Source organism: Corvus brachyrhynchos, unplaced genomic scaffold (assembly GCF_000691975.1).
Source record: "Corvus brachyrhynchos isolate BGI_N302 unplaced genomic scaffold, ASM69197v1 scaffold69, whole genome shotgun sequence".
Taxonomy (NCBI): Eukaryota; Metazoa; Chordata; class Aves; order Passeriformes; family Corvidae; genus Corvus; species Corvus brachyrhynchos.
This window is the reverse complement of record NW_008240228.1, coordinates 3,599,406-3,607,937: the sequence shown is the minus strand read 5'-3', so window position 1 is coordinate 3,607,937 and position 8,532 is coordinate 3,599,406. Positions and strand designations below refer to the sequence as shown.

The 8,532-nt window shown below is 43.5% G+C and overlaps 1 long non-coding RNA gene across 1 annotated transcript in view; it reads right to left on the bottom strand.

Moving 5' to 3' along the window:
* LOC108449377 overlaps positions 1-8,298 on the bottom strand; it is a 124,570-nt gene extending 116,272 nt beyond the window's left edge. The window contains exons 1-2 of the long non-coding RNA XR_001865555.1: positions 8,153-8,298; positions 1,792-1,953 (exon numbers count right to left, since the gene is read on the bottom strand). This is a non-coding gene — a long non-coding RNA (uncharacterized LOC108449377). The remainder of the gene's footprint in view (positions 1-1,791; positions 1,954-8,152) is intronic.
* Positions 8,299-8,532: the final 234 nt, after the last annotated feature.

Genomic DNA, 8,532 nt, shown 5'->3' with positions numbered 1-8,532 from the left:
GAGGAACAGCTAACATTAGCATTTAGTTCACAAAACTTCCAGTCCAAGCTCTACAGATCAGAGATTTTTTAATCCATCTCAGTTAAACACCTAAATCAAATAGGCCAAGATTTACCAGATCTACTACTCTACTTCCTCTTGAAACATATCTCTCTGTCATTTAAGACCACCAGTACTTTCTCTAGACTCCAGTGCAGTTAAGATGTTGGTAGTCATGAGAACACCTCGGTGATGCTGTTTCTTTAATGAGTCTTGTCTCTTAATTTACTGAAAAATCTCATCAATGCCCTTCTTTCTCGCTTATTTAAAGGTAAAACTTAAAAATCAACCTCTTTGTTCCATTTCTTTTGACATTTCTTTATTATTAAACACTCCCACCGAAATCCTATTTGCCATAACATGTAATTCAGAAATTATGTGACCTGGAAAACTCAGATGAGCAAATTCTGATATGTTTCACTACACTTGGCAAAAAAAAAAAAAAAAAAAAAAGACAGCTGGTTCATAGAGCTGTAACTCCAACCCAGAAGTGTTTGTGTCACCACAAAGCAGGAAAGCAGAGTGGTGAGAAGGGTTAAGCACTCGGGAATATTTCCTAAATCCAATATGGTAGCAAGCAGCCCTGTTGCTGTCAATTCTGCATCCCCATCTGGTGTCCTGTAATGGTTTTAATGAAAGCTCTTGCACATGGTGCTTAAACTAAGCCATGTGTCTGCTGGGGTGAATTAAAAGATGTAAACGCAGTGTAATATGCCAAAGGATATAACAGTGTCAATATAAGAGCTGACTGTGTCAGCCAGCAACAGGTTCCAGCTGGGGCAGCCTCATGGAACAAAGACAGTCCTAGGCTTAATTCTGGCTCCGTGCTTCTGAAGTCCCAAACTGAGTGAAAGAGAAGTAAAGCTGAGGACCTTGAGCAGATGTGTGATACCCAGCTGAGTGCACAGTGACACTCCCACAGCAGCCTCGCTGTCCACGTGGCCAGTTCCGACTGGAGAGATCCGCCTCGGATGGTTCATACAGGGATGGAGTACACAGGCACAGAGAACCCTTGGGCAGGACTGATCCTGTGAACAGCCCTTCCCCTCTCTGCTCTTGCTGGCCAAAATCTGAACTAGCTCTGTTTTAGACAACCAGGGATAGAGCACAGCAGCTCATCTCTGAACTCTGCAGCTGAGGAAGGACTGGATTTCCAAAAGTGCTCCAGTAAAACATTAACAGGTTGCAAAATCCATGGAAACCCAACAGTACTCCTCTTCCTAATACCCTTCCAACCTCTTCCCACTAAATTAGATAAACAGGTGAGAAGGCATTAAATCTGCAGATTACGCGTTGCACAATGAGTATTTGTCCTGTAACAGCACCGGTTGTCAGGAAAGGGGTGTAAAGACCAACATTCTTAATGGCCAATCATCCCTAGTCCCAATGACCATTCCCCTCCTAATCAGACCACCTAGATACACACTGACAAGTACATTCTTCAAGACTTCTGTTCCACAGGAAAACCTGGCATTATCCAAATTTTCAGAGCCCTGTAAAAATGAGATTGACTCTGCACATCATATGAGCTTACAGTAGTCACAAACTCATGAGAAACAGTTTAGATAACACACCACCTTTTTGGATTGGTTGATTAGTTTGTTTTTGGGAAAAAAAAATCAACCAACTTTATTTTCATTTTGTCTTCTTAGAGTATCTATCACAGAAAATTCCTGATCCGTGACTGGAGCTTGCGGGTGTTAACACAAATTATGTAACATTCCCCAAATCTGAATTAATTCACAGACTTACCAGAGGCTCTCTTGCAATGATTTTCTCTTGAAACTTGATTGAGGTGACAGATGATAGCTCTTATCTTTTGATTACAGCCTTGATGGTCTGATAAAGACTATAAAACTGCAACCATTGAATTTCTCGTCCCTGGATTCCCCCTGAGCAGTCTCCTGAGGTCACCTGAAACAGATTAACAGAGATGTGAAGAGCATGCAATGGAACTGTTCCAGAACTGGTACTGATAATATTACTTGGCTTTACATTTATGCTAATATCAATTAAGCAAGCTTTATTAATACTTGCTGTCATTTCTTGGAGCTGCCTTACAAAGCAGTCTATACTAGAAGCTTTCACTTTGCACTTATGAAGAAAACAAAGGACTTTCCACACTTGTGCTCTGTATGGTGTGGCAGGAGAGGCAGCCTTCAGAGAGAGGGTAAGCAGGCAATTGCAGGAATGGGGAAAATGTTGCACAGTCACATTCATAGGAAGGGCCATATTCCATAGACTCTCCCATTATACTCAAAAACACTGATCAGAAATTTCACAGAGTCTAAGTTGTGTATTTTCAAGTAGCCCTCCCAAACCTACATTGAATAGCTATAGGAGGGATTTTTCCTTTGTTTGTAACCAAGTTGCACACCAGCAAAGTTCAGGAGCCATTGCTAACTTTTCTCTTTCCTTTTGCTTGTCTGCAGAAAGTTGCCAAATCCCAATTTATCATCATCCCTTCAAGTGTTCCTCTGCCCAAAATCACTGGACCAGCATCCTTACAACATTATTCTTGGAACACAGTGTCTTTCTTTCTGCTGCTATCATCAAACCCTGCTATAAAATAGCTTTCCCCTTTTCTTCAGACATCCCAATTTCACTTCCCCTAAGTTTTCCAAACAACTCTTTAATGTAATGGGGTTATAAGGAATGATATAGCATCAGGATAGAGCAGTGGAGATAATTCATAAGAATCATAGAACAGTTTGGATTGGAGAGGACCTCAAAGACCATCCAGTTCCAATCCCCCTGCCATGGGCAGGGACACCTTCCACTAGACCAGGTTGCTCCAAACCCTGTCCAATGTGGCCTTGAGAGCCAAGTTGAGAACCCACCACAAGTTGGTCCTACCCGAAGTTGTTTTTGGGAGAGGGATTATCATTCACTAGATACTTAAATTGGGTACTGATACAACTGATGGTCACGTTCACAGCAACAGAAAAATAATACAGCAAGAAGTATTTTGCATTTCTGTAGCTCCCATAACCTTAATGCAAAAACCTTTGAATTTTGGGCCCACTGTGGTGCTGACATCCTCATGTAATATAAAATACTGAGACGTGAAGAAGATGAGTGACTTTCCTAGGAGATGCCATAAATTCCAGGGCAGTATAGGGATCTCAAAATGTATATTACAGCCCAACTTGCTGAATGTGGAGAAATGAAAACGAGTCAAAGACTGTGAATTCCAGTTTTGCTGAATATTCACACTCCTCTGCTTAACCTTGCACAGCAAGCACACACAAACCTGGTACAGTTCAGGTGTAGGTACTCCAAGCTTTTACTACTCTGCCTCAAGGAGGTGCTTCCTAACAGAATTTTAATCTCAAATGTTTTATGCATCACTTCTCTGGCATGGCTGTAATTTATCACCTACTTTCTTTCTTTTGTGCACAGTACGTGCAGCAAGCACCAAGATCAGTTGTACTCCCGAATGTTCTGGTTTCACCTGAGATCAGCCTTTCTGAGCACATCTTAGCTGTGTCCTCGTGACTCTGCATGAACTTCAAAGAGCACTTCGAAGACCACACAGCTCTTCCTGCAAACAAGCCAGCAGGACAAGAACAACCCGTACAAATAATGTCGTAGTGGCAAGACCACACAGAATATTCCTGCAGTGCCCTTTGGGCTTAAAGATGTAGGGGGTCTGAACTCCCCGCTGCTGAGGCCGATCCACAGCAGCTCCAAGAATCCCCCATGCGTGGCATGCGGTGAGCTCTGTGCCCACATGGATGGGTGGAGAGCTCCAGATGATCTGTGTCGATCAGATACCCACGCTGGGTCTGCCCCAGCTTGCAGCACACCCTGCTCAAAGCTAAATGGAGCCCAGAGAGAGTTCACGCCCCAGTTCCTGACAGGTTGCCAGCTAAGACAGTCTTGTAGCCACTGGGAAAGCTTTGGGACCAGGTGCTGCTTCACAGCAAGCTGGGGGGTTCTACCTGAGACAATCACCATGGCAAGAAACAGCATCAGCCCTTGGATGAGTGAAAATTATAGGACACACAAACAATCATGACATCCATCTTTGGAAGATGCTGAGAATGCTCACAAGTGAGGGATAGAGGGAAAACATCTGGTTTAAAAGCCCTACAGTAGTCAGGTCACCAGGCAGTGTATTGAGTCAATATTTAGGGAGTTGTGAACAGCTGAACTATGAAGTTTCACTAGCAAGAACTTGTGGAATCATGGAAAAAACTGATGGAAAGGGAGAGGATCCAGAGAGGGGCTTGTGACAGTGGTGCATGCACGACAAGTTTTTGCACATTGACCTTGGCAGGCCCTGCCTCTGGCCCTTCAGGTCAAGAAACACAACTTGCTGTGGCAGCAGAGGCTCCAGGCTTGGTGTTTGAAGGCAGCCGACTGTGAAGGGCTGCGGAGATTGGGCTGAATAAAGGAATAGGGCAATTCACCATGTTTCTCCTTACAAACTGCCAACAGGTGACTTGCAGTTGTCTTAAAATGAGCAGTCACCAATTACATTTCTGTGATTGGTAATAGCTAAAAGTAGTTATTGTCTGAAAGCTCACCACAGCCACCAGGTCTGGACTGTGGTCAGTGAAATTCAGCCAGGAGCTGGGATGGTTAGTTTTGGCCCAACACACAAGCTATAGGCACAGCTTTTTCCAGTATGGTCTGATTTTTGTCAAGGAAGCTTATGACTTGAGCTAATCTTCATTTCCTCATTGCCCTGGGTTCAAAGTAAATTTTTCTGTGTTTGACACTGGAATTTTACCCAGAGTGAAAGCAGGAAGGTGAGAGAGGAGAGAGAGGGTTAACATTCTTGAGACGAAAGACTGGAAGTGGTGGGACAGCTCTTCTGGGGAGGTCAGGAGGAAGTACAGGCTGTTTCGCTTCAGGAATCAGAGGTGCATCCTCAGACACTAAGATGCCTTGCAGAAAATGCAGTTCTGGATTAGTTGTATGCTTTTCTTCCCTGTACCTCCCATGATATGACACAATCTTTTCTTGTTGTCTACTTATTTCCCCTTCACTTTTCCCAGAGCACAGAAGATACCAGTATTTTTACTTTTTGTCCTCATTTGGTATGCACTTGTTACACAAAACACTGAATTTGGTGATGTTGAAATTGAATTTTTTTCCAATTATTTCCAAGGCTGGCTAGGACTTTGTATAATCCTTGAATGAAACATGAAGGTTACTGATCCAATTGCAGCCTTCCAGTACCTGAAGGGAGTCTACAAGAAAGATGGAGAGAAACATTTTACAAGGGCCTGGAGTGACAGAACAAGGGGAAAATGGCTTCACACTGAAAGGAGGCAGGTTTAAATAGGATACTACAAAGAAATTCTTCCCTGTAAGGGTGCTGAGGCCCTGGCACAGGTTGCGCAGAGAAGCTGTGGCTGCCCCATCCCTGGAAGTGTCCAAGGCCAAGTCGGACAGGGCTTGGAGCAACCTGGGACAGTGGAAGGTGTCCCTGCCCATGGCAGGAGACTGGAACTGGATGATCTTTAAGGTCCCTTCCAATGCAAACCGTTCTGTGATTCTATGATTCACCTGCTCAAATATTTCCTGGTAAGGAGCCCAAAATAAATCACAACTCTTGCTAAAGCAAATTTCTCTGAAAACGTGTTTTTTCAAGTTGCAGTATTTCTGGAGAATGCTGACATGAACATTCATCTATAGATCACAGCCAGCTATCCTCAGAAGTACACAGAGTCATGCTCATTTATTCCTGCTACAAGGAACAAGCCATCAGTTTTCCAAGAGGATAGTGCTTTGAAAAGAAAATAGGAACGCCTCCCAAAGCTTCTGTGGTGCACAAGCACGAGCTGCAGTTTGCATGAGAGTCCTTTGCCACTGAATTTCCTCAGAAAAATTGCACAGAAGCCAAACAGGGCAGCCCCTGAGCCAGATCCCTGCCAAGACTCTGATTAAAAACTCACTCTCTGCACCTGCCTATTTATTTTACCACTCTGCACCTGCAGACTGGTTTCAAGAGCGTCATTATTGCTCGCTTGTCTCTGGCCTCATTCTGACAAACTTCATGGACAAAATGCCACATTTCCCTTCTAGTGACCATCACAACAGCCCCAGCTCTGAGCAGCCTCTAATAATTTCTCCATTTTTTTCCTTGCTCACCAAATATGTAATAATGAACAGTCAGACAGCATGCTGAAAGTGGAGCAAACGCAACTTCTAGAAATGGAAATCTGCTTTTAAAAAATTAAATCAAAGCAGGTAAAAGATACAAAAGGGGAAAAAAAAAAGAAGAAATAAAAAACCGCAGCAAGAATATAACTGAAGACAGTAATTTTCGGATTCTCAGAGCTTCTATCTAGGAAATTTATGAATTCTGCACCTGGAGAGGCCTGCACAGCCCTTGCATTGTGTCTCAGTCCCTAATTTCTGTTCTGTATAAAAGGTACAGGGACCCAGCACTGACTTGTCTCATTGCTGCTGGTGCTGCCTCTGGCCAGACTGGAGCCCTTGCTCAAGCCAGTCTGGGGACAAACTGCTGGAATTCCAGGCCTTTCTCTGAACCTCTTTTTTTCCAGCCCTCCTTGTAGGTTCTCCCTGACTACCTTATCTATTTCCCCACAAGATCTACTTGGAGCTTGATATCTTTTTGCTAGCCAGAAAAAGAACGAAGTTCCTTTTCTCTTTGGACCCATGGTGTCCTGGGCAGAGGACAGCCAATGGAAGCACAAGTCTTCCAGGCTGTTTTTCTCCCAAGGCCATACATGGGAATAGCTCTTGTAGGAGGTGCCATAAATCCGTTTTATGGTACAATTGACAAGCAATCAGTGATCACAGCAAAAACACCTGCCTAGGCCTGGTGAGTCTGAAGTGCTTCTTCACTTGGAAATTGTGTATTTTGTTTCCTACAGTATAAATTATGCTTGTAAAAATACACTTCTTACAATACCACCTGTATCCATACATGTGCTAGGATGTGAAGTTCCAACCTTCCCCTTAAGATACCATCCTGCTGCTTCCCAGGGACCTTTCCACAGTGTTGCTGCAGCATGGGAATGCAGGGTTGACAAACAAACAGATATTTTACAGAGATTACAGTATGAAATTTTAATGAGGAAATCAAATACTGATAGTTTTGTTTTGTTAAGACGGGTTTGACTTTAATCCAGAAGACATTCCGAGAGGATATTGTACCATGTGCACTTCCAAAGGCACAGCAAGGACAGAATATTACCAAATTCTCACTGGTTATCCAGCCTAAGGGTAGCAGACCATCTCCAGGAGAGAGCCAACTGTGCCATACAAATAGAGGACCTTTATTATTTATTTAGACCTGCTGGTCCAGGCAGATGTGAAGGGTTCTGATCCAGATAGCAAAAGCTCCAGCCTCATTAGTGCAAGCGCCTATGTTATAAACCAGGACCAAAATGGGAGAGGAAAACTCAGATCTTGGATCTGTACCATCAAAGAGAGAACAAAGTTTACCCAGTGAGTCACAAGTCACAAACCAAGTGTGTATTAATCTTCCCCCTGACACATTTCTTCCATCCATCAGATCTAGCATTGTGCTGCTCTAACAGTGAGGATACATCATGTCATTCATGACACATGATGATTCCCAGATGTTCAGAGAGCTCTGCTACCCTGTGGAACAAATGGGTGTTTACAGTAAAATAAGCACCAAATTTAGCAAAACTGAAGATGAAGTTACAAGTTAATTAGTGCAAGAGGGCCCAAGCCCCATGATATATAGCACTCATATTTCTTCAGTAGATCCAGAAGAACAAATTGAGAAAAGAGTCCAACAATTGAATAGCAGAAAATCAAAACCAAAAAAACCCACCCAGAAAGTCACCCTGAGAGAAGCCAGAATAAATAACACCACTGCCGAGCTCTGATGTAGCTCTTCTGGTGGAGTTCCTGGTGATGAATAAAAGGAGCTCTGAGTCAGGTGCTTGTAAATACAGTCATATAAAACACCAAATCAATGAGCAAGAGAGCTGGGAGAGGAAAAAGGGTCTAAAAATGTCTCAGAGAGTCTGTGAACCTCTCAGCTGACTATAAGAGCTCCTGATTCAGGCAGGAACATCACAAGTGTCTTTGAAGGTTATTTGCTCTTAAATTTCTCTAGTGGCATATTAAGGAGCAGCTGGAGAAGGTGGACACCTACCTGAGACTGTGGGAGGAGATATGAACTTAGGTCTCGCTGACTGAAACAAACTGAGGCAAAACAGAGCTTTCCACTGGACTGCCTTGGTGCTGATGTTTCCAATCTTACATAAGGAGTGCAGAATGGCAAACTCTGAAACCAGACACTGCTGCTCCTGTGAGATCAAAAATAACTCCCTGTTAAAGGCTGTCCTAAAAAGTTTAATGTTCCTAAAAGTCATTACAGCTCTCCAGGTCTTTTGCTAAATCTTCCTTCCTCTCCCACACCTTTCAGTCAGTACTGAATGGAGCCATGCAAAAAGAATCCAACCCACCCATTCTTTGGCACTTCATGTCAAACCCAGGAGACAGGAGCAGCCCATGGAGCCCATGGCACTGCCA